This window comes from Mycetomoellerius zeteki, unplaced genomic scaffold (assembly GCF_001594055.1).
Source record: "Mycetomoellerius zeteki isolate Tzet28-1 unplaced genomic scaffold, Tzet1.0 scaffold159, whole genome shotgun sequence".
NCBI classification, from domain to species: domain Eukaryota; kingdom Metazoa; phylum Arthropoda; class Insecta; order Hymenoptera; family Formicidae; genus Mycetomoellerius; species Mycetomoellerius zeteki.
Genome location: NW_017256542.1, coordinates 170,929 through 198,773, shown reverse-complemented (window position 1 = coordinate 198,773; position 27,845 = coordinate 170,929). Strand labels below are relative to the sequence as shown.

General features: G+C 35.1%; 1 protein-coding gene across 1 annotated transcript in view; it reads left to right on the top strand.

The window, feature by feature from the left end:
• Window positions 1-2,434: 2,434 nt before the first annotated feature.
• The window catches only part of LOC108721115 (uncharacterized), a 44,157-nt gene continuing 18,746 nt past the window's right edge, over window positions 2,435-27,845 (top strand). The window contains exon 1 of the mRNA XM_018445488.1: window positions 2,435-2,692. The gene's annotated coding sequence lies outside the window, so the exon portion shown is untranslated. The remainder of the gene's footprint in view (window positions 2,693-27,845) is intronic.

Below are 27,845 nucleotides of genomic sequence, written 5' to 3'. Positions count from 1 at the left end.
CGCTAACCTTGGTATGCACAGTTCTTCACTGCCGGTCTCGTAATGGGTGTAATCAAGCGCACGATAATCAACTCACTTTTGTGTGTTTTCACATCAAGTTGACGCACTAATAATGTATAACTTTCAATGTATATTAATGAGATAAGTTGAGGTGCGCTGTTTCGTACCAGAAACTTGATCTTTATAATTTGATATGCAACGAAAATATTTCTCTAAAAAAAAAAGGAGTATTGGTTTCTTAGTATTGAGAATTTGAACTTTTAAACATTAAATGTTATTTTTACTCGAGGTATTTTCACTTTGGCATTTTGCTCGCCGAAGAATTATAACAATACAACCTCCAGCTATCAGGAATATCATCGCCAAATCGTGAATAATCGCGCCGCGAGCTTCAAATCCTAATTAACACGAAGAATTTCAGTAGGGAGTATGAGTGTCGAAATAACGATCATACCAATTACGAGCGAATGGTAGTTGAAGCATATCGACGGTAGACATGGGTCTGAGCATTCTGAGATCGCGTTTCGGAAAACGCTGATTTCAGAAAAGGCGAATCGCGAGAATATCTCTCCCCGTGGAGACCTTTTTCCACTTACGTGGCGAATTTTGTTACTGGAACCTTGTTACTGGAATTAATTGTTATTGGTTAGCTAAAAGCACCATCAAGAAGTATACAAAGAAGTCTTACATACGTTTCGAATATATTCCACCGATATTTTCACTAAAGAATGGCTTTTGTAAAAGTTCGAAAAAAATTTTGACAGCTTTATTTGATAGTGGTTTCTCGATGGACCGTTTCATTTTTTTTATCAATAACTGCCGTTTTTTAAATTTTAATTTCATGTTTGAAATTTTTTTAAAAATATCAGAATTTTTTTAAGTGAACAGATAGCTATGGGTGTAGCGAAAAAGAAAATAAAATTTATTTTTTTATTTCAGATTAGTCTAGTCATTATCTAACTTCAATTTTTAAATGTCACTTTTAGAATCAGTAACTTTACTATTTTTTAATATTTTTGTATGTCATAAAAAATAATTAATATAAATATTTAATTAAAACATAGAAATTCCATTATTTTAATTTTCAAATATAATTTAAAGTTGACCTATTTTTTTATTTCAGTTATCCTATAACTGACGATATATTTCATAAAGATATAATGAATAATGTCGCTTAAATCATGTCGCGAAATTAATAAGGTCGCTTGAAAATCGGATCATTTTTCATTAGATTTTATCAGTCGCGAGTTCTTATGTTCTTGAAATTTTCTCAATCCTTGTTATCGCATTCGTCGATTTCCTCAATTCCCATATTGCTCAAATTTAATTTCATTGTAACTTTCATTGTATGATGTAACCGTATTATAGTTTGCGAGTTTTGTGCCACTAGTACTTTACTAGTACTTTACTAAAGGGTAGTATTCATTTCGAACAAAATATCTCGAGTATCCTTCATTCTTCTTGCCCTCCCTCTGCTACAAGGCTTTTGGCTGCGCTTGAGAGGTAACACTATCTTCAGAACCGATCGCATTGTGCACGAGGTTTTTTCGATTCTTATTAAAAGTAACACGGAACGAAAAAAAAGCAACGTTTCTTAGACTTTATATAATTTGAAACTGATTTTTATAATTATTTGTTGATTCTCTGAGTTAAATATTTGACTAGAAGTTTGAAACTTCCAAATGGATGCTATCTGAGAACTTTATTCATAAATAATTAAGATATTTCTTATTTAATGCAAATTTTTACATATTTTTTTAATTTTAAATAAATAAATAAAATAAAAATAAAATAAATGAATAAAATAAAAACAAACTAATAACAGTTGTTTAAATATTAAACAACTTTTTATCGAATCGGCGATAGAAATCGAGCAGAATCAGTTGCTAATTTTTCTTCAAAGTTATTTGTTTAAAAATTAATATTCTTTTTCTCACTCCTCTCTTTTTTTAAATCAGGCATTACATTTCGAAATGCGCGCGAGCGTTTTCAATCTACTCACTACTAGCCAGATAATTTTGACTCTAAAAGCGATTTCTTGAAAATTGGTGGTCTCGATATACTCAAGGGAGTATTTTGAAAACTGCTCTCTCTGGAAAGTTTCAACTCTCCAAAAAAGAGAACAATAACATAAACTATATTTGAGCGCCACATCGTGTGGGAAAAAAATTTCTGAATCTGAGAGCACGCTTCTCTCGCGAAATAGCTCGCGGCGTTTTCGCGCTTTTCCTGGAGTGCATGAGCCTCTCGCGAATGCTGGCGAAGAGCGAAGCGCGCGCCACAGTCAGTAAATCGATGCGAGGGAGACGACGCGATCCTCACCCTCTGTTCCGCCTCTGCCACCACCACCGCCGCTACCACCCTCGCCACCTTCTCTCTCTTCGGTAATTTAAGCTCCGACTCGGTTCAGCTGAGTTCAGTTGCGCCACTTGGCCGTTGCGGTTCGCGTGTCGTCGCAAGCTGGAGGAAGCTATCTCGTTCGCGCGCGATCTCAAGACTACCTCTTCTTTCTTTTTTTCTAAATTTGCAGCTTGATTGTCACTTTTGCTTTTATTTATTTTTCTTTCTCTTTCAAACCTTCTTCTCTGGAGAAGTACGTGAGGTGCACACACGTATTAGGAAAGGAGAAGACAGAGAAGAGTGCTGTAAGCCTTCGATGTTTCTTCTCGCGGAGATCCACAATCCCCACAAGGTAAATAGATAAAATAAACGTATTGTATAATTGTGTCAATTACATCGATTGATAGATTTCTAGATTGCAAAAGATTCAATGAGCAATTAATAGCGATTTCTTTTAACTGAGATCTTTTTAACTAATGGTTTATTCTGATAATATTTGATGCCAGTGCTTCATTTCGTTCATGAGAGCGGCCCGCGCTCAACACGCGACCACGTTATTCTAAAGATATCCTGTATATATTTATTATTTAGAACTTGATTATTTAGGTTATATGTAAGTTATGTATATTATATGTAAGTTAAATATTGCTGGAAACCATGTAAATTTAGAGCGTTTAAAATTTATATTGCCATGTATTTATATTGCATTGTTAAATTATGTATTTTGACCACAATTTTATATAACATTATTAGACACACACATACACATACACACACAAATTGAAATATGTTTAAAAATGACAATATTTTACAAGAAATATGTATTGTACCTATTAAATATCCTTTTAGAATTCTCATGCAATTTTTATGTACGTATATTTCAAATATTTTCTTTAAAATCACTTTTTTCAGAAACATTAGAATCATTTTCTCTTAAATTAGCTCTATTTATCACTTTAAATAATTTATTCAATATACTATACATATATACATACGAAATCATACACGAGACAGTTACTGATGATGATTGTTAAGCTAAAACACAAAATTGGTATAATAATAGAATAATCAAATTATCGGATAAAAGCCGAAATTATCATCTTCATTAAGAACAGTGGAATTCACGGCGACCATCAAATATAGCTGTTTCTTTTAGAACATCGATCTCGTTTCCCACGAGGAAAGAGCGCGAAACTTTCATATCGACGGTAACATCGTCGGCACGCACGCCAATAAACCGAGAATCAACGATGTTCTCTTAGCTCCTGATTGGAGCGTCGGTCGCAATCACGTAGAAGGCAACGTGTTTAAAGTTCTCACTCACTGTACGTGCCTGCTCACACACATTGAATGAAGGTATTTATAGCATTTGTGGTCGTATATCCTGATTGCAATTCGTTCTCGAGCACGATAAATTAATGTAAATTAATGTAATAGTGAGGAAAAATGTAAAAGTACATGTAGTGAATGGAGACGAGTATAAAAGAAAGAAATCTTTATTTGGGCGAGAGTCAATGTACAAGAGTAGTTTGCTGATTACACATTATATTGATCAGTCACATTTGACATTACCACGTGCAAAATGCTGGCTCCTTTGCCCACTATTATATCCAACCGTGATTAACGGGCGGCTCTGAATAATTACTGATGTAACAATCAGAATTAGAGCAGCACTGTAATTAAAACTGTAGTCATACGATATTAAACATCTCCTGCGCGCGTATCCATATTAAATTATGAAATTTAATATGGATAAAAGAGTTATGTTCTCTTCGGTTAGAGAGACAGGAAAAAGGATAATCACCATTGCAGTTTAATGTCGTTATTGCAATTGTGATTATAACTGTACGGTATTAAACATTGCCGTCCATTGTCATAGAGCGTATATATTATGTATGGTGGCAAAGGAGTGTATGACGGTCAAAGAGCACACATTGCTCAGCTAGGTTATATCCTTTTAAGGGCGTGCGTCAGCTGCGGAGAGACACTCGGATCAATTCAACGACCTGAACGCGAGCAACAAAAAGCGACCTCGTAATTAATCACGCTAATTCCTCGCAACGGGTGGATAAGGGATGGTCACGGCAATTTTTCTTCTCCGATCGTCGCACTTTGTCCGATCAGTCCGGACAAAGTTTGAGCACCCGTTCGCGTTTCTGTTTGAAGTTTGTTAAGGCTCGATTCCGAAGCTCGAGAACACACCTCGGGAATTTCATCCGTGAACAATTTCAATTCAGTCAGGGATTCCATCGCGAGCCCTCCGAATAGCATTGGGAGAAGGGCTCGGCTTCATCCGATAACGTTCGTATAAATTAATTCCTCGCGAGATGAAAGGTTTTCGTGAGTTGCGAAATTATACGGCATTTCGAGCCTCGATTTACCACAGCCTCGGAACTTTGCCGTTTGTCGAACTCGTGGTGAGCAAGTTTGTTCGGATGAAAAGTTCGCTTACCGTTAGTGCGCAATACGTTAACCCTTTCGTAATTTGCATTATATTTCACCCAGTTGCTTTTAAAAAAAGAAGTATATATATGTATATTTAAATAAATGACAAATTTACTTGTTGGCGATATATAATACAATATCACTAATAAGAGGCAAATTTGTCATTTATTAAAATATAAATATATATATAAGTATAATAAATAAATAATTTAAAATTTTTATATTAGAAAATAATAATCAGATACATATTCACACACATATATAGATATATATTTCAGAGATCGCCTATTCTGCCCTCCAAAATAGGCAATTTTCAAGAGAGTAATTTTGTTAAAAATAATCATAATGAAATGATACAAAAAATTGTTTAAAGCTTGAAGTCTCTACTTTTTAGGCCAGTGATTTGGATAACGATTTGACTGATTTTTTACGGAGCTAAGTAAATATAAATGGAAATATAATACTTTCAGTACCTTTTTACATTAATAAAATGCATCTTTTTGTGTAATTTTTTAATTAGGAGAAGAGAAAGAAGGTGGCAGGAAAAAATCAACGCGTACAATGAAAATGTGTCGAGTAACAAAAGCGAGTATGTTATCTTAGAGGATCTAATTTTTTTTCCGTAAATCGAGATAAAAATATATCGACGTATACCTTATGACATTTTATAATTTCTTTTGATAAATTCTATTTAACAAAAAGATCAATATTGTTTTTCTATACTTACAAAAAATATCACACTTGACATTTTCAATATATTAGAAGGATCATCTTATTAAATAGTTATTTAATTTACTCGATATCGGAACGAAATTTATATAACAGAGATATAAAGAATTATATATATTTACTGTATTTTTTCTGTATTTCTAGAAAGAGAAAGAGAAGAAAAGATATGCCTGTAAACTTAATTGTTGGATCAGAGTACAACTATAATAATATAAAATATTTATAATAATTTCCATATCATTTAAATAATTTCTGATAATGTATTCACCATAGGAAGGATCTCAACACACAGTTGCTGCCGGCGCGGCAAGAATTTAAATGAACGCCCAGGAGACGCACACCCGTCGGTACTCCAAGGGGTTAAGTCCCTTCGACTTTCGTATTAAATCTTGCGCGGTAGGTGAACATACATCAAAAATGAACGTGAATAAATTTCACAACCCGAGGGATCTGCCTTTCCACTTGAAACATATCCTTTGCGAATTTACTAAACATGAAAAATAGCAGTTTTAGTTTCTGTGATTTTTAACAATAGTACAATTACCTATTATCGGTGATATACAATCGAAAAGGAATAGTGATTTTGTATGAAAAAGTGGAAATTTGAGAATATAAAATTTTACGTATATTAAGTTTCGTTTTTAATAAAATCAATTTTGAAATAAAAATAACTATAATATCTGTCATATTGAAACTTATATAATTTATTTTAAGATAAATTTCTCAACGCTATTGAAACATCCAAAACTTTTATGTCATTTTGTTTATAAAATAATACAAAACTTCTCATATTATTCTGTTCATAAAATAAAAAATAATATTTGTGATTTGTGTGTGTGTGTGTGTGTGTGTGTGTGTGTGTGTGTGTGTGTGTGTGTGTGTGTGTGTGTTGCTATAAGTTATTTTTCAAATTAAAATTATTTTCATATATATTTAAATAATATATAAAAATTTTATGCTACGTTACAATTTAATATTTTCTATAACTTATTTTTTCATGCAAAATAATTTCTTTCTCACGGTCGCATAACGTTCTGGACAGGATTCTGTCGTCATCAATGTACCTATCGAAAATTTCTTCACTCCACTCACTCATACACTCCGCGAGTATCGCAAATGTCATAAAGCGGTTCGATGAAATCGCGAGGGAGAAGACGATGCGGAAAAGAATCGGACTGATGCATCGGAAAAAAGAGAGAACCGCATTCTGAAATTTATTCTGGTTTCCGACGTTCCTATGCCATCTCCGTCCGCGCACCATTTTGAAAGTCTTGAAAGGCTTTTACCGAAGTGTCGGCTGAAATTTCGCGGGATGCGGGTTCAATTTAAGTGCTAGACGCGCGAATGTGACGACATATCTTCATCACACGGAACAAATATGTGCGTGTGCGTTGCATGTCGAAATGATATGCATGTGCGCAGGAAAGTTTTCTTCTCCTACGTTTTACAATTAACGATAAGGAGAGCGTTAAAAAGGGGCCAATTTCTGCCTAAAAGACGTAAGTAAAAGAAATAGTGATTTTTGTAGATTTTAACCTCCTGAATATACGATAAAATTATTAAAAAGTTCGTACCTTTTTTAATTTTTGAAGTGTTGTCCAAGCTCTACGAACTTTTTAATAATTGCAGGAAGATCAAAATCTACAAAAAATACTATTCCTTTTATTTATACCTTTTTTGGGCAAAAATTGGCCCCTTTTTAACATCCTCTTTTGGAGATCGAATATATTTTAACAGCAATAATTATATTCGATTTAGATACTACGATTTAGATATTATTCAAATATTATCTCTTTCAATTTCGAAAGAATTTATTCTGTATTTGTGAATCAGCGTTTCTTGGCTGGTTATACCGCGATTTACTGGACGCTATATATATGTATATTCTCTATATAGCTTTTTGAAAGCTCGCAGTACAATGCATATAAGTTGCATGTTTTCCATTTTTCATGCTTGATATCTCAACGATACGTCTAACCAGTGACGTGTCGTATCACACACACACACACACACAGTTCTCGTAGTTGTTTTAATTCAAAATCACCAGCGGCAGATATTTCTATCGAGAACCCTTAAAGGTTCATCAGTTATGCATAGAAATAATGGCGGAAAAAAATTGATAATCCAAGTTCTTCGTAAATTGAATTCCGTCGCAGCGGTGTATTTGAATGATGCCCCAACCTCGACGCGATCGCGACATCACACATCCACACATGATAATTCCGAGATCCTCGCGAGGTAACAGTGTGCAACGTGCAACGATGTATGCGCTGACGTGTCCCGTATTGGAATCGACATCGATTTATCTCGATTTCTGTTTAATTGATGTAGTTCAGTTCCAATATGCGGTAGATTTAATTGCGCGTGTCGTTCACTCTCGCGTGGATAATTTCCTCGATCGGCTTCGCAGAATTCTTTATGGCGTATCTCGTACTCTTAAATTTCTATCTCCAGGAATTAGCCACTATTTAACTGAGAGAATTACGTTTATTACTTTTTGTGCCTTCCTCTCTTTTTCTCTCCTTCTCACTTTCAAATCTCTTGAAATCCCCAGGAAATTTACAAGGACAGTAGGCGCGACGTTATTACAGAAAAGTTTAATTTTAGAAATTATGAGAACGACGAATTAAACCTCCGGAAAGACTTTGAGCTTTGGACTTCGCATTTTAAAAGAGATCGTATAAATACCACAGTAATTGCAATAATCATTGTTGCACATCCTCGAATTGTTTCATGAATACATTAAAAGTGATATAAACGTTGGCGTTATCAAAATCCGATTTGACATAAACGTACTACAGTAGCTCTCAGGTGAGCTCTCTAATTAGGCAGGCTCTTTAATCAGTACTTGATTAACTTCCACAGTAGAGTACATAAAGTAAAATGACAGGCACGAAGACGCGCGGAATGAATATTCGTAAATGGAAATAAGCTCGTAAACTCCGTTCTGCGGATATCCGTTTGTTCTGCAGAGTGGAACAAGAGTTTCGTCAAATCGCGTATAAAAGAATGGAAGATACGAAGTACGTCGTAACTGAAACATTCCTTTTTTCCATACTAGAAATGCATTGTTTTTTAAACTGTTTTTTAAACAGCTTCTCAAATTAATTGATTTCTAACGAATTAGGGTCTGAACACAAGAATTGTCGTAACAGTGACTTAGAAACTTAAGTTGTAGACGTAAGTAACGCATAAGCTTTGGCGTGTGGCATATACGACTTATTGCCGTCTCTTGGAGACACGGCAATAAGTTGTACGTTATACATGAAAGCTTATGTGTTACTTACGTCTACAACTTAAGTCTAAGTAAGTGTTACGACAATTCTTGTACTCAGATCCTTATTCGTCACGAAAATTTTTTTTATTAAAGCTGCAATTCACGTATTCTTTACGACATGTATTCACTAACTTTCTTATAAATGACACAATTATTATGCATTTCCTTGTAATATTAAAGATTGCTTTTACTTTGATGCTCTTTGTACGTTTCCTTTTGCCCACGCTTAGCTATCGCTATCGAATAGCGAATCTCTTTTGCATCGGAAAATTGAAATCATCTTGCACGTAATTCAATCGATGCGACTCATTATTAACTCTTGTGCTAGAGAGTGCGCTCTTCCATTTTATTGCCTCGCCAAAGAACTAGGCGCTTTTGCATTTGACTCTTTTAGCCACGTGGCGAAAGGATAACTGTAATTACTCAAAATGCGCACACTGAAGAAATAAGGTGGAATCTAAAAGAGGTCTTCCAGATTTTTACATTATGCAACACATGCAACGTATATAAAACTTTAGGTTTACTCTTAAAGTTCTTTCATTCTTTCTTATATTGCGCAGAAGGTTCTTCCTCGATATCTCTCTGCTACTTTCTAGAAATTTTCTTGAATTGATAACGCATTTCCAAGAAAGGAAATTTTGCGAAAAGTAAGGATTATGGCTTTCACGTGATAATATAGTGGTATGTTAGTGGCTGTAAGGGAAGTCAAAGAGCGATGGCATTGTAATCACGCTGCGCACGACGATTTGGGGCCGCACGAGCGACTACTATCCTGAATGAATTAGAGCTTATTTTTCTCGAACGTAAAAGCCTCCTTCGACTCGTTATACTACCATGGATATCCCATTAAGAAGGAAAACTTACCGTTCTCCTTTTATTCCTAATCACACTTTATCTATGTTTTTCTTTCGCTCGACTGAATCCCTTAAACCCGTATGGGTTGGCAATTACGATTGACGGTTGCTCGGTTCTATTTTAGTCAATTACGGCGGACTCGTTGCATCGTGATTGGCTGAAATAGAAACCGAGCGACTGTCAATCGTAGTCAGTAATTCATCCTAAACAACACAATTCAAAATACGTTTAATAAATAAGAAATCGTGTAACATATCAACCAAAAAATAAACGTTTATAGTTTGATACGTTTTTCAAACTACAATATTTAATAAACATTACAAAACGTTTATATGACATTTGTAATGTTTATTAAGCGTTTCTTTTACTAGTTTAAAATACTGTTTTTGTACGAGACACTTCGACATTTTAATAAACATATATTTAATGTTATTGATGTCTATTTAACATTTTTATGTATAATATAAAAAATATTTCGGCTAAATGTTTTTTTAAACATATACTGTTTGCTTATAATTGTCTGGTATGGGCTTTACAGAGTCTCATCACAATGCGTGAATGGAGAAAAGGGAACTAGTTCTTTCCAAAGTGTTAAAACATGTAAAATTTTTAAATAAAAATATCGCAATTTCATAACGTTGAAAAAATTTTATTATAATCTTTATTACAATATTTTCTCCATATTTTATTTCAATTTTTTAAGATGGCAGCTATTTTCTTCTCCCAAAAATTCTGTACGATAGCCAAAGCGACTGCTAAATGCTAAAAAATTCAACACATTACCGTTTTCTTGAAATAATCTTTGTATCTTTCGTGATCTTTTTGAGCAAAGACATAAAAATTTAAACTCTTATGAATGGTCGAATGATCTAAACGGGATACTTGAGATCTGCAGAGCGTTCTTTGAAATTCTGTCTTTTATCCGTTCCATGTCCGCATCTCTGATAATTTCTTCACACTCGATCGAGTTTCTTCCTTTACTGTTTATAGATATCGAGATGAAATCTTAAACGATCGATTTATTATTTTATATTAGAAAGATTTAACATATTATTTATTTATATTTTTAGTATTTATGTTTACGTTACAATTGCTTGTGATTATACGATTTATTTTGACTCGTCGCATAGATAATCATCAAATGTCCCTCTGCAAATTTGTCGAATAATCAAAATTATAGTTTCTCCGTGCATCTCCTGGGATATTCCCTCTATTGTGTCTTACTTGACTCTGCGCTAACATAATATTAGTCTCACGTTTCTGATCGAATATCTTCGTAAGGAATTCGCCAGCGCTTTATTCGCCTTCAACCGAGCACGATTGCGACGAATGCCAATTTTGACGAATGGCCTTTGACCTCGTTTTCATGGCTGAGTGGCCCACTTTCTTTTCCTTCGTTGCTTTTGTTTACATCTATACGATACGATATCGGAGCACTGTGAATCTCGGCCGATCGTAAACGCGTCCCCCGAGAGAGAAGCAAAAGAAAATAAACCACGGGAGAAGCAAAATAAAGTGCACGCGGAAGCACGATTTTGGAATTCGCTCGTTGAACCGTGAATTTCCACATCGCGGAGACTTAGCGGCACACACGATGGATGACGGCTCCGGAGTTACAAGACTCGTGATGTGTCCGTCGGTTACTCTATTGATGGATGAATCTTCGAAAAACAAAATGAAATTCAGAATTATTTGGCATTTCCAGTTCATTTATTTTAAAATGCAGATGTTGATGTTTCGATTCTTCTGGATTTATTTTGCATTCATGCGTATTCTTCTGTCCTGTGTGCTTACGTGCTTGGATCATCAAGATGTAGAAAACAGAAACTGCACACGGATTTACATGACATGGAAATCATGAATATGCAATGACGTCAAGATAAAAAGAAAGAAAGTAAGATAGATAGATAGATAGATAAATATCGCAATTCATTGAACGCTCTAGAATGAAAATCTTCTCAAGCGCTATAAGACAAGATATACATTAGTTTACATCACACCACAGGAAAAATGTTTTTCTATGAACTAAAATTTTGTTGTAACAAAAATTTGGATGAAATGTACTAAACAAAAATTTTTGGTTAAAATATGTATATCGAATAAAACTAGTTTTATGCGAATTAAATTGGTACAAACAAATATTTTTTGTTATTTACAAAGCAGAGAAATTATTTTGCAAAAGCAACTGAATATTTTGTTATATGAATAAAATATTTGGTTGCTGTTAAAAATACCTCAACTAAACAGTTTTGCTGAAGGCACTAAGTTTTTTCCTAGTGCTATTTACAAATTAATTGTTGTTTACAATGTATAGTGATTTGTATACAAAAATAATAAGAAATAATAATAAAGGATAAAAATAATAATAATTGAAAGAGAGAGAGAGAGAAAGAGAAAGAGAAAGCGGATCATAAGAATGATGCTCAGGGAGATATCCCTTGTTTCGGATGTCAAGAGAATGGTATCCGGAATCGAGTGATGGATGGTGACAAATTCTCGTCTCGGAATGGCGATTGTCATCAACAATTGTTCGTACATTTATGTTCTGCGTATTGTATGCGAAGGAAAAAAATAGTCTGCGACGCACCCAATGATGCGTCCGTGAAATCCTTGGAAAGCTACTCGATCGATTAATTTTACGAACGTGGATGTGCCAGCATTTCAATCTGGCAAGTGTGGAGTGTTTGTGAATGTCGATGAGGCGAACGTTACGATTAATGCGACTTCTAATTAGCCTCGTTAAACTGCGGGACATTACGTACGGAATTTCACGTCCTGACATGCGATTAAGGAAACTTCGATCGACGATTACGACGGCCGATTGCTTGCGTCATAGTAATTTATCCTTGTCAAGTCGATCTCTAAATAAATTGACAAACAGCACGTTATCGTATTCATCGTTGAACAAATGAACTAGGGTTGCTGTAAAATTGGAAATCAGGGAAATGTCAGGGAAATTGAAAACGATCAAGAAAATGAAAGAAAAATCAAAAAGTTTTGTAAAATTTTTTGGAGAATTAAAATTTTTGATGTTAAGGAGGTTTGATATGCGTACATCATACTTACGTAGTTTTAAAATACTACTAACTTAACAATTAAATGCAAGCAGTGTCAGCAGCATTAATAGTAATTTATAATAGATATGTTAAATTGCTCTTTCATCAAAATATTTAACGCTTTAGTCAATATAAAAATTTAAAAATATTGCAAGTCAGGGAAAATTATGAAATTGATATACATATAAAAAATGATATACAAATATTTTAACCAAAAATTTGTCTAGAAATCAGGGGAAAGTTATGGAATTTTAGGACAAGGAATTTGTGGCATCTGCACTGAGAAAAAAAATTCGTTAATTTAACAAACTATCAGTACTTATATAAAAATACAAATGATTTTTAGATACAGTAACAACAAATGTTGGTACCGAAAACGAATATCTATATGATTTGTTACTTTTGATTTGTTGTCCAAGATTCTTCTGTCATGGAGATTGATATTAATTAATTTGCTATTCCAACTGTATGTATGTGCTGGATAGACTTTTATTTGCTAGCAATACTGATTATTTGCAAAAGGTACAAACAACGATTTAGCAAATATGATTTGTATTGTAAACCGTGTGTTATTTGTTACATTGACAAATAATGAAAAATGATTCGCAATAATAACTGATCAATCCATTTTGCTCTAATAACAACTTATCTTTCTCAACGTGTAAACGGATCTGTTAGGTAAGATTGAATAAGATTTTAGATTAGCGAACACAACTCTGTTTAGCCCACATTCGTAATTCCCTTTGTATTAATCTTGGAGGATTTTAGAAAGGCGGCGATTTATCGCGGATTAGCTACAATCAAAGCGGTAAAGTACTGAGAGATAACGGAATGGAATAAATTATATAATGGAACAGGCGGTCGGTTTGGTTTGTTCTTTTTTTTTTTCAGAAATACGTATGAGAGAATTTCAAAGGACACGTGAGAAGGATTTAATAATGCGAGTACTAGTCAGCTTGGGTGAACAAGCACCAGCTGTGCACACGTTGCGTAACAAAGGATATATACGCGTTACTGAACAACGTTTTAACGTCGGATGTGAGAGCACGTGCAAGCGACAGAAAAGTGCATGCCACATAGCGAAGTGTGCAGCCGAGGGATGCATAGGTGATGACAGACGGATAAGAGTGTTAATTTCATGTTTACCACACACTTGTACCACACGTCTGTATCACGTGTGAGCCGCGTTGCGTTACTTCGACTTTATCGTTGCTTCGCAGAAAACGGTAGAAAAACGATAATACGTTTATCGGGCCCGGCTGGAAAAGAGCAGCGCCGTTTCTCCCACGGCTAAATGGATTTCCGAAGGAGCAATTTATCGTAAAAGTGGAGTAAACGCCCTTTGTCCCGACCGCCCGTCAGCGCGAGCGATAGTCTAATATCACTTCTCTCATCGTATTAAAAATTCTTTATAATAACCCATGCCCTTCCGCTCTTTCTTTTTTTAATCCTCGATAAAGATCTCGTTTCTTACTGTGTCTCTCGGAGTCACCTCTTTACATATATATACATATAATTGATCCCCGGTAAATGAGACTGAACTTTAATAATTACTACGAAGAATTTATTTTAAGCTGCACGTATTTTAATATCCGTAGAGGAAAAAAGATAGTTAATGATAATTATACGAGAAAATAATTCTACGAGAAAGATGGCATTTTTCTCGAGCTTTCGTCCATAATAGTTTTTTCACGGTTTATGATTTTTCATCGTATTTTCCGCTCTCAAACTTAGTGTCGTACCGCTATACATAATCATCATTTATCCGAATCGATATTTCATGCTCTCGTTGAATTACCGTCCTCGCTATCTCGGTTATCTCGGCACGTTTGATAATCCGCGTAATGTCGACATTGTAAGGTGTATCGTAATCTACGCTCTCGTGGGCGGCAACGGATGACGACCGGTAGCTGTAACACCGTAGTAATGTGCCATCATTTGTAACGTTGGAGGCGTGATACATGTACGGTATAACGTTACAGGTCTAGCTTTACTCGTGCGGTCCGACTTGCCGCGAGGCGATTCTACTGATCCCGACGCGACGTGACGCAGCGGCGAACTTGATAATCCCCGAGATACTCTTCGGGCATCGGTTTCACTCGAATCATTCCCATGTCGTTTGTATTTTTTATCATAAAGAGGGTCGAGAAAGGTCAGCCAAACATCGTAAAGCTCTTTCGCTGAAATGATTGATAATGCTAACCAATTACCGATCATTAATTTACGCGACTCGATCCGAGTATGACTATTTTATTTCAATTCATGAGGCAGAAATTCTCAGCGCGAGCGAGGACTTCGTAATATGTACGGAAGCAAAGTAATGGCTTTCTTCTTTTATCTATTTATTCATTAATTTACCTGTCGGATAAGCGATAAAATATTTTTTTTAATATCTGAAGAATATTTAAAACACGAAAGCCAGCAAAGCTGTTTGAAAATGAGAGAAACTAAGTCGTTTGTGTATTCATTGCAAAATGCAAACGTAATTTTTATATAACTTATTTGAATTATAATGAGATAAAGATTATTTACAAATTTGTAAATAAAATAAAACGAGTAAATCACAAAAGAGACTCGCGAATCTGTACAACATTCTACCATACACCACGTGAGTATTTAAGAATCCAGAATTAATACAACCGCAGAATCGATTCTGCACGGACGGTTATCTCTTTATCTGTAACGACGTTCTTGACGTTTCTTGTGGAAAAATCGAGACCACGATGCTAACTGTTTCCGACCTATTTCGATCCCACCTTACTTGTCCATGGCAGACCATTGCAGTTACTACTAACGACCAGCATAATAAAAGTTTAATTTAAAGATAGAAACAAAAAGAGCGAATTGACAAAAATTCCTTCTTGTACCTATTATCATCGCCAGGAATTACGCGCTATCGATTCGTTTCAACGCAACATTGAATTATTAAACATATTATTTCTTGCACCGCGTATATACTGAGCGTAAATCTGCGAATTCGATATGGATATGGTCAATGGTTATTATCGGTAACGGAAATCCGATTTTCGTCGTTGCCGATACCACTGGCCAGCGTTAAATCCAAACTCCCCGTCGTCGTCGATACGGATGACAGACAATAAACTCGAAAATAGATCCGTCTATCGAGCCACCGCGAGCTATACGCATGTTTTTCCACAGAAATTCGTTTTCTCGTTTGAATAAGCGAGAATGGTCTTTTCACGAGTCGAATCGAAATTGAAAGCCTGCTTTCACACAAAATATAACGGAGTAACGTCTCGAATGGAGATGAAAGAGTACACGCGAAGGTAATCGTGAATGAATTCAATCAAGTCTTAAAATGTACGTCGTTCCGCCTCTTACTTAGTAATAGACTTTAAAAAGAAACTGTATCGTATTCTGATACAGCGCAAGGATTTTTATCAAAATCATATTCGAGTATTATGTGTGCGTGTGTTAAAAATTTAATAGATCAATAATGGCCATTGTACGAGATGATCATCAATGATATATACAGTTATTAATTGTACAAGCACAACGAAGTACAATAATCAAAATAATTTACCGAGCCATTGTTCGAAATATTTATCTTTGTTCTCGATATACAGGACTAACCACGGTATCCGATTGAGAAATTGTTTATCGCGGCGATTCATGGGTCAGCCAATAATATTTATAATTAATTCGTAGATGTGAAGAAGTACTTTCCCGGGTTTATTTGTCAGCGACGAGAGAGGGAGCTCAGTGACCCGGTGGTGACCCGGTTTTCAGGCTTCTGGTACACTCCTCCCGCGACCTTCTCCCACCTACAAGCACCCAGTTCGCTGGCAGCAGACCCAATTGCTGGTTTCCAACTACCTACCCTCTATTCCCGCGGCTTCTTCTTCCGCCACCCCCGCCAACATCCTTGCTCCATAGTCGTCGTCGTCGTTGTCGTCGCTGCCGCCGTCTCTATCGGCACCCGATAGCTTTGACTCCACGATGTTGCCTCGACAATTTTTCCCACCTCCTTGAGATTTCTAACTAGACGCCTTTGTATTCTTGAATCGTTGCTGATATATAAAAACTCAATCTTTGAAAAAATTTTTTATAAAATATATTCAAATATATCGCCGCGAAATTTTAAATTAAATTTTTATTATTATACTTATAAAAAGTCATGATAAAAAAACAATCGGGTAGTGGCACGGCTAGAAAATCCCATTTGTCTCTCATTAAATACTATAATTCTTTATTCATGAGGAGAGTTCTCTTATCGGGGACTGGTCGAAGGGTTTCGTTCGAAAGATCGATGAGCTCTCCTTGAGGATGTTGGAAAGTTCGGAGGATTTCTAGAGATTTCTCAAGAATAATTGAGACGACTGCAAGTTGTGAAGGTCTTTTTGCCGAAATCGAGAACAAGTTGGTGGTATTTGGGGATTTCGCGCGTAACGATTGGTCTCTGTTTATAATAAACGTTTCTAAATAACGTAGAAAAAAAAATTAGTAGATGATTTATTTTTTGTCGGTATTCAGAAAATTCAGAGAATCCTGAAAAGCACCGCTCTATCAGCGATTCCTTCTCCTCAGTATTCTCCCCAAAGCTGATTAAAGGATTATGCTAAACGCCATTGTGCAGCGCACGGTAATAATGATTCTTCCAATATTGAATTTTACATAGCTCTCTCTCTCTCCTGGGCACTGACAACGGAATCAGAGGTTTCAATAACGAATGCTAATTGTGTACGTTATTGGGAATAGCGAACGCTCGGGAAAATCTATTCGATGGAAACAGGCAGGCTATCATATATAAAAATGTTTCGTGGTTGCGAGGCACTGATAAATTAATTTCATATGAATATCTGTGCGGTTACAAAATGCAAAAAACACATTTATATATTTTGTTATATATGTTGTAATACATTTTGTTTATATATATATTTTTTCTCATTTATACTTTACTGGAATATACATGATTGAGAAACTTTTTATGTGTTTATGTATCTCTAAACTAAATATTTATTAATTTGCAAATAATACTAACGCAATAAATATTAAACATTTGTTATTATTTATATATTAACATATAAATAATGAAACATATAAATAATGAAAATTTGCATATGACATATATAAAATAATATAAAATAATACAGAAGATAACATACAAGCAAAGCAAACAATCAGTAATGCAGCGTGAAACAATCAATTTGACAGTACGATCGATGAACGGGTGCATCTCGTTTATGACGAAAATTTTATTGTTTTTGTCTTTTTTCTCGTCTATCTCTCTTTTTTTAACCGAGAGACAATCGAGACCGTCATTTTTTCATTGCAAGGCGGACAACGCTCGACCTCACTAATGGAATATTTTTCGACGGTTGTCTGCGTGACAGCCATCGTTGTTAGGGCCTGTAACAAGTTTTTCCTGCCTTTTGCAAATGTAATACTGTGGTCGACTTTCGGGAGGTACAACGATGGCGTAACGTTGTTATCTTCATAAGAGTAACATGGAAAATACGAATGTCGTTAGTACTAATTGACCTTATATAAGATAACACAATAATTTAATAACTGAATGAGATAATTGAATCGTACATTTGCTAAATATGACTTTGTTTCTAATATAACGCAATTGCGTAGCATGAAATTTTCACAATTCACAGAAATAAAATAAAACATAATTTGATTTAGTTATAAAAATATTCTGCATTTTCTTTCTGCTTTAAAATTATTCTGAATATCTATTATACAGTGTGCTTTAATTATTACATTTATTTCTATATTACTTTATTATTCTGCATTTTCTTTCTGCTTTAAAATTATTCTGAATATCTATCATACAGTGTGCTTTAATTATTATATTTATTACTTTAGATTATTAAGTTTCTTATAGATTCATGTTAAATATATTCGTTGATATTGGAAACTTGCAAGCTGTTAAAAATCAAATGGTCAATGTTACTTACTTTTCCATCTATTGAATTTGATACCTCTTATTTAAAAAAAAAATAAATAGGATGTGTATAGAAATTATATAAAAATTTTTTAATTGCCATCAATTTCTATTTTCAATTTCAAGCAAAATTGAAATATTTATTTGAAAAATGATAATAAATATTCAAAATAAGCCGTAAATTTATTAATTTTTTTATTATGTTATCTTATTGGTTATGCGACCGGATACCTAAAATCGTATGTTCCTCAAGTCCTATACGGTGTCGTTCTAAAGTTTATTATTTATTTAGCATTTTAAGTTTCATAACACCATCCTCTTTCCTATATAATGTATTGATCCTCACTATTAAGAAAATAACAAGAAGTTTAATGATATACAAAAGTTATAAAGGAAGTCTTAAAGAATCGATCAATCATCCCGATTTAACTAAAATGGAGTAATGTTTCTAGAAAATAACGAATAAAGATTTAATTATATCCAAGTAGATTAATAACTTATTAACTTTTAATTGGTCAAATTATCTCGTTTACGTAGTGGGATTTCAGATATTAAGTAAAAAATTTAATAATGCAATACTGTAAAATCGTGATGTCAAAGAAACAACTTACATTTATTATACTTAGATATTATATTAGATCATTTTTGTGTTAGACAAATAGGTAGAATTGTTTTGTAAATGGCGGCCATTGTCCCAGCGCGATTATAAAATAGTATGTGCTGACTTAACGAAGCAATTTACTCAAGCCGACGTTGCCGACATCGACTCGAGCACAATGTGCCATCTGCACCCTCTCGGATTCCCAAAGCAGAATTCGGTCGCTGATCGGGAAATTTCTCGTCGACTCCGGGGATCGTGGCTTTTGTCTCGTGTTAAAAGCTACTCGGCAAACGTCCATTTACTTGGCTTCTCTCGATCCGGAGCACGCAGTACATACGCGCGAGTGAATGTAAAATTTACGTGTGTTGAAGTGGATTTGGACATGTATAAGAGAGGAGGCTACATAACAATAACCGAGGGGGAGAAGGGGAGGGAGGAAATAACTGGGTAAAATGTTTCGTGAATGTTTCCCAATATTTTTTAAGTTATTGTTTTGATTGTAATCACAGGCGAGTATCTATTCGCGCAATTGAGAGATAAAGGTAAAAAAAAAATATATATAATATATATATTTTTATAAATATATGCATATGGAGACATTTTATGAAATTGTTCGAAATAAATTCCGATCAAAATTGTTTAATTATTTTCTAGTATATTTTTAGAAAAAAAAACCGGAATAATTCCGATTAGACCCATTCCATATTTCAATACGTGTCCTGATATCGTGATGATGTAATTGGTTATTTTGCTTCGTTGGCTTCATTTAAAATCTAACGTTTCACCGAAGTGAGAATTTATAGAAACAATTATTATTGTTTATTACAAACAATTATTACAAGATTTTCAAATAATCGAATAAGTGTTTAAATAATTTTCATATTTTGTATTGAGATTTCAAGTAGGCATATGCGATGTCGCATCACACCATTATATAGAAATTACTGAACGTTAAACATAATGACAAACTAATATTGACGTTAAATTAGTATATATATATATATATACTAATGACGATAATAATGACATATTCCAGTTAGTTTAATTATATGAGGCATTATGATAGCCACTTTGTAAATTACTTCTCCTTACTTAGAAGCGAATGCATTTCTCAAAGCGACGCTCCACGTGTCACACTGTAACAGCTAAAGCGCAGTAATAATTTCGCGTTACTTGCGTGTAATGCGATTATAACGTTGCAGGGGAAAGCATTCGATTATATGCCCTTGTAAATTTGGCTTTGGCATGGTAATTAATGCGGCATAATAACACACGCACATGAGATATATATATATATAATATTATATATTGTACATATACTGTTTCGACGACGTTTCACGAAGCAGCTATTAAACACGCGTTTATGAATTCTCTCAAATTATTATGAATTATTAAGTATGTACATTGTAATTACGGATTACAGTAATACGTCGCGTTTACCTCGTACAAACGCTTTGTCGCTTTTATGGTATCTCATGTCATAAACATGAATTTTTTTTTTATTTGTCATAAACACGTGGCCAACGTTCAGATAACGTTGAGCGATTTTTTCACAATTGCGTGAAAAAGATTTTATGGACCATACAACCGTTTCGCTTTCATACCGGCAGATATATTTTCATCTTTACTCACATTCTTCCACTTTTCGTTCACCACACGTTATTGCCTTCCGCGAAACCTTGATAAACATCAACGAGAAAGAAACGTACGATGGCTGATAGTTTACGATGATAGTACGACGATGGATAAACTCCGGGCATTTTAGTTTCGTCGTACGAGACAAGATCGGAATCTGATTTTGCATCCCATGTCATTCTATCGCGATTGGATGCCGTGTCTTACTTCGAGACAATCGTTTCGACGCGTCTTGGAGAAATAGAAGAGACTCTCATCGATCGTTGCTTCGATCGAGCGTCACCTCGACACGTTCAAGCACTCATCCAGTTAAAACGTCGCGAACAAATGCGAACACTCGACAGAGCTGTTGATTTGAATTTGTCATTCGCACGTATACTCATACACTTATACAAACACACCCACAAAAACACACATACACACACAGTAACTATATATTTATACAACGGGTAACTCGATTCGACGAGGCAGATTAAATAGCGATGGCTTCGTGTACTTAATCGATATCATAATTGCGTCCGTAATAGATCGCTTGCATAACTAACTCGTTATGGAATCCTTTTCAATACTTTCTTTAGTCTCCCGATAAAGCCGGGCTCGATAATTGAAACGTATTATCTTAAGTTTGGCGAGACAATTTGCCTGAAGTGCCGATTCCGCCCGTCTTATTTCCAAGTTCGATACACCTTTTACAGAAACATTTGTCAGCATTTTACAAGCAATATTTAACCAATCTAAACAAAATTTCTTGTCTTCCCATTGGCTTCATTAACTACTTTCGAACGCTTTAAAATTTACTTCAATATATTCGTCGCCTCTCCCGCTTTTTTTATTATACTTCACGATGGAGATCTCAAACTTTTATTGCAGCGCAGCGTCCATCCGGCTCGCCCGCTTTTCTCCACTTAAGTTTGAAATATTCCCGACTCGTCGACGACATCCTTTTTGCGTCGGGCAAAAGAGTTCCTTACTCTATAAGACGCGACGTAACTTACGTGCTCTTACAAATTGTCAAAGCTTTCCAAGTTCGTGTTAATTGAAAATTCGAAAAATGTCTTTTACTTTCGATTGCCGTTGATGAACGTTGTTTTAATATGTTTTATATTATAAATATTTAAATATCGTTGCGAATAGCGTGATATAATAATATCGAATTTCCTCTGAAATTAATTAATTGCACAATGTAAACGCTATGTCCTGCAATCACCATTTGCAAGAGAATATCGGAAAAGCTTTATCTGCTCACGTGTAAAACAATTTTTCAATTGACCGCGCATGTGCGATCAAGTCGCCTTTATGATTCCAGTTTTGATGATCTTCTCAGTAGTTCGGGCGAACTACTAAAAATGAGAGAAAAGAAAGTTAAGCTCATTCATTTCCTCCCGCGGTCTAATTTCCTGGCCAGTCTTTTTCAACATTTCGTAAGTAGCAGAGCTCTTTCGTTCCTAGTAGCGGACCTCCGTTAACTAGATATCGGCACGCGTCCGGAATTAAGATGTCATCAACTGTAATCCTTAATGATCGCGAATCCCGGGACTAGAGGTCCGGTAATCCCCGAAGCAGAAGCTAATCCCGGAACGTGCCTCGTTCGTCAACGACGAGTCTACGGCGCGGACACGCGCGGCGATTCGTTCGCAAAATTTCATTTTCACCTCTGTCGACTCTGACGTAATCTCCACGGCTTCTCAAATACGCGAGCCAGCCCATTTCAAATTCCGAGCAAATATGTCGAACTATGAAAAATAAATACCGACGTTCTGCGCATTCTCATTAAAGCTTAAGTGAAATCGCTAAGAACGTGGATGGAAAATGTAACGGAATAATTCCCTAAATGAAATTTGTTATCGAACAAGTTCGCCGTGGTCCAATTTCTCCTTTGTAACGTGCCTCCTGTTTCAGAATCGAAACCTCATTCCGATTCTATCTTCCTATTTTCCCTTTTCCTCTTCTCTTCTGTCTCTCTGTCTGTCTCTTTTTCTTTCTTTCTGCCTCTCGTTTCCATTTTCTCTTCTTCATCTCTTACAGCTTCTTTTTTGTTTTATTTTTAGACCGCTCGTTAGGAATGCTTCTCGTGGATTTCACGTATCCTAGCGTATTATGTCAACGCGCAGAAAATTCTGGCATTGAATTCTCAGTGAGCTTTGAAAACGCAGCTTTGAACCGAATTTTTCATTCAGTTGACACGTTTACTGAAAAATCCTGAGTGTCCCATAACGGCTTTACTCGATGACAATCTATTCTCTCCCTTTTCTATCTCGCTTTCGTTTGCTATTGGATTCCCTTGTGTCATAGTTGGTGAAATTACAAGGCACAAGGAGCGCATTTTCGAAATATAAATGTCCTCTCGCGCGTGAGTTTTCTCTGGATATCCGTCAGAGGAAAACGTATTGTAATTACATTAAAAAAACGTAATTTAGTTATAGAAAGTTGCATAATTGAGAACCGATAATAATCAACTCACGGTTCGTTAATAATTTTTGCACGATAAGGAAACTTATATTAGTAGGAAAGTTACACGACAAAATTTTTCTCGCATAACTCGCGCTGTAATTTTTCTCATGATATTTGCGTATGCATCGTCTGGAATACGAAAGACGGCAGCAGTCCGTTTCTGTCGCATACAGGATTTCCAGGATGTGTAATCCTTCCATTCGAGCGAGCGTAAAAAAGCTTTCCTGCGAGCTCAATTCATCCTTTGGGACTATTCTCTTTCGCTGAGAGAAATTTTTTTACTTTTCTCTCTCTTATTATTCGATATCTTTAATCTCTTCGATCCTCTTTGATTAATCGGGCTAAAAGATTTCCGCGAATTCGTTAATATGTCACGAGTGCATTCAACGCCGCTATCATCTGCTATATGATTCTGATGATCCCTCGATCGAATAACCCATCATGGAATCAAGAAGTTTAGTTTCATAAAATGCTTCAGTGGGAAATAAACATCGATAAAGATGCAGATTTATTCAGATTCGCTTCACGATGAACGGACGTTTGTGAAGTAAGTTTCCTCCTTCGTCGTTGTTCCGCGTCACCGAGTTTGTTTCAATTGGAGAAAGGTATAGATGTACCTTTGCTTGCTTTGTGACGAACGATTAAAAGAGGTGACAGCTTGGCATCGCTTTGTTTAACGGCTCTTCAGTTCTTGCGTTTCTTCTGCGTTTCCTTTTTTCATTCTTTTTACCATCCATCGTGCGACATCCTAGGCAGAAGATCTCTTTGTCTCTCCATTACTGTAATTATTACGAGACACGCGCCGTGGAATTTTCATTTTGCTCGTTTTTTTTTCGTGCGCGCGAACGAGCAGTCTGTTTATTCAGTCTTATTTAGTTTTAGATTTTATAACAAGTGTCGGCAACTTGATTTTATTTCCTTTACCAACTTTACAGCAAGTCAGATACGATTATACGATTCAGAGTTGTAATATTTTAAAACTTATTTCTAGAATTTTCAGAACTATTTTTAAAGAATTTATACAAGAGAATTATGTTCAATTGAGAAGGGGAGTACATAATTGTATTTGCTTATTGCAAACGATTAAAAAGATTACTTATTTAAGTTCTTTCTTTTTACCATTCTTTGAACTGACGCTATTATATTTATCAAGCAAATTTCATTTTAGATCATATCAACTCACATCCGCTTTTATACATCAAAGTCATGACTTTACATTACCAATTTAGGGCATATCCATTTTTTAGGACTTTTCCTGTTGCATTGCCTTTGTGGAATTCTCTTTCGGATTCTATAAACTGAGAATCCGAGTTCGATGATAAAAAAATCTTACAAGATATATATAAATATATAATAGAAGTTAACATATAAAATTGAAAATAAAAATAAAAATTTTTAAACGATGTGATAACGAACTATCGTAACGAAGTTTAACTCTTTACAAATTGTAAATATAAAATCTATCGAAAAAGATAAATAAAAAATTATCTTTAAGTAAACTAGGTTTTAAATAAACTTTATAAGAAATTAAAAATTTTTAGAGCAGAAGACACATTCAAAAAATTTCTTATTTAAAAAAGTAATCCAATTAGAGAGAGAGTATAAAAATGTATTTGATTTTCTCCTTTCTTTCATTTTAACATTTTCCTTCAATTACACGATTAGAATGTAAATTGACAATTTATTAGCATAATTCTCTAATCGATGTGATCATAATGCAATTTATAGTGTTGGAGGAGAACGCAGAATGGAATAAGTAAAACTCAGAATGCGATCTCACCCACAGTAGCAACTTCAAAATTAACTTTGACCGGAGACGAGGGTACTCTAACGATGCTTAACTTTGATGGGTTTCGCCCAGCTCCACCATTTTCGCTGGACGAATTAAGGCTCGCGGGATATCGACTTTGGTGATCGATCGCAGGTAATCTGGGTCGAATTGGAGGAGCGTAACATCTAGAAGAATACACTGTTATAATGGCTCCTTGGCGCTCCACGCTTTTCCTAGTTCAACTTTTTAATCGCATCGGGAAGTTGGTTGTTCTTTCTCTGCAAGAGGACCGAAAGGGTTTAACTCGGATCGCGCGATAATAATGATGACGAAATTGATTGCGAACTTTTCTCGTTGCTTCTAAGATACCAAATCTGTTTACACGGAAGTATTGAAATTTTTCTAAAATGAGAAAAAGGAAAAAGTCAACTTCAAGTTCGTTAAAGAATCTATTATTTAAAGTTAAAGTTCTAGAATATATCGTTAATATATTGCGATATATTTGATTGTCAGATACGAGATATTGGTTATGTAGTGAAGTATTCATTATTTATCGAAATAATATCGACATTTCGATATATGTGTATATATATCTCATTATATGTATTTTTATGTATTTTGTGCTTTTTGTATAAAATCATAAATAGAATTTTCTTAAATTCTAACGCGAATTATGGATTCTCTGAAGTGAGCTCAAGGCCAATCCACCCTCAAGCGCAAGGTACATAATGCTCGGTCTGTTTCCTTATTATACCGTGTAACTCTACGGTGTGTACATTATGCTTGAACAAGAACCCATTCCTCGATTGTCGCAATGAGCACTCTATCGACGTGGCTAGAAATAACTCTACTGTTGGAATATAAAGCTACCACGCAGACTCCTTCGACTCAATTTCCATAAGAATTTATCAAATTATTGAGATATCGACGACGCTATCCTTCTTTTTATTCTTTATTCCTTATTCTGCATACAGACAGCCGATATCAAATCGGCTCTCGTGGATCCTGCCTTGCTGTCGTTCGTAACTTAGTCTCCAGTTCTCGGGTTATTTTCACGAACGAATGCGATTACAGACGAATCTTCAGAGGAATACGCAAGTTCGCCTTTGTCAATTGCGAGTAGCTTACGGTTGTCTGTGCTTGCTACCTGCAAAATTGAGGCATGACCGACTTTTGCGATATTGACATTCCATCGAAATTGTTCGAAGATTACTTGGTATGTACTGCAATAGAAGCGTTGCTCTCAATGATTTGGACTTAGGATAATACATAATGGATTGCATTAACAGTTCTGATACGCCTGCATTTGCAAGGATACGCGACTCGATTAAATTCGGTCTTAGCAAATAAAAAAACATTAATTAAATGAAAAGAAAGTTTTTTTTTTGTTATTACGAGTTTAAGTTCTTTTTAAGTAAAATTGTTAAATTATTGAGCCTTTCAGAGGTTTATATATTTTATTTTGTTACAATTACAGTGAGTTACAGTCAGTCAGCATCACCGTCAATTTATTCTGCGTTTTTCTACTAAATTATCGCCGAATAATTTACGCATTTTAGAATGTAGAATGTAGTAGCATAATTCGTACACTAAATCATCTATCATTACCTATAATTATGTGAAAACAATTTAAGGTTTTCCGCCATTATTAAGGCAAACTAAAAAATAGCGTTTTACTTTGCAATTTTAAACGGTATATTTACAATGCTCGTCGGCATGTACTTTCAACCTAAATATAATGTTCTCAGTAATAACCCCCCTCGTATATTTTTTTATAGCTCAGGGATTATTATAAATTATGCACCTCTTCAATATTATTATCTTTTATTTAATTTAAATACGAAAAATATGGAATGAAACATAATAGAACACAGAAGTATTATTAATTATTCAAATAATTACCTATTTTTTATGTGCTACATATAAAATAAAACCTCCATAATTATTTAGTTTCATTTTGCATTATTTCAGCTCAGGAAACTCATTATTGCAACGTAAAATTTTTATTACAATGAAAATCTTTATTATAAAGTTAAACATAATCGAAAGGATTTCATTAATACAATTTAAGAGATTTATCCATGAATTAAACTTGTCTACCGCGTTGACGTTTATTGTTTCGGTTAATGAGACGTTGTGCGACGTGCACTGGGGCTTATGACGGTCTCTTGTGTCGATATGAGGTGCCAGTAAGAAATTCAATTAAGCAGTCGCCGTAGGAGAGCCGCGGCGTCAATAATTTCGCCGAGTTAGTATACGTGTATATTGTCGATTGTTTAGTGTGAAAACTTGCGTCGTTCGCGCTACCGGCTAATTTAATCGCGTAAATGCATCATCGCGTCATCGCGCGAATGAAAGCGCGCATAACTAAAACGCACTCGCGGGAAATCGATACTCAATAATTGCACCCACTCGCGGGAAATCGATACTCAATAGTTGTGCCGCGCGATATTTTTCCATCGATGTTCGACAAGCGATCGTGATGCTCAAAGCGATCGTTCGTCTATGAACCCGTTTGACAACGGGACTCCAAATCAAACGAAAAATCCGTCGTCGAAATTAGAACTGTGAGATTTTGTGGGTCACCTAATTTTTGGTAGAACATGACGACGCATCACGAATCTGTCGCGAAGTAAAGCCGCGATCTTGCACGAGAGACATCGCGACACGCGGCGTGACTACGTGCTATGTTTTATCAGTTGAGGTTTATTAGATTACAAGATCTATCTCGTAACACAGGTGAGCATACAGAGGCAGATACGAGGGAAAGA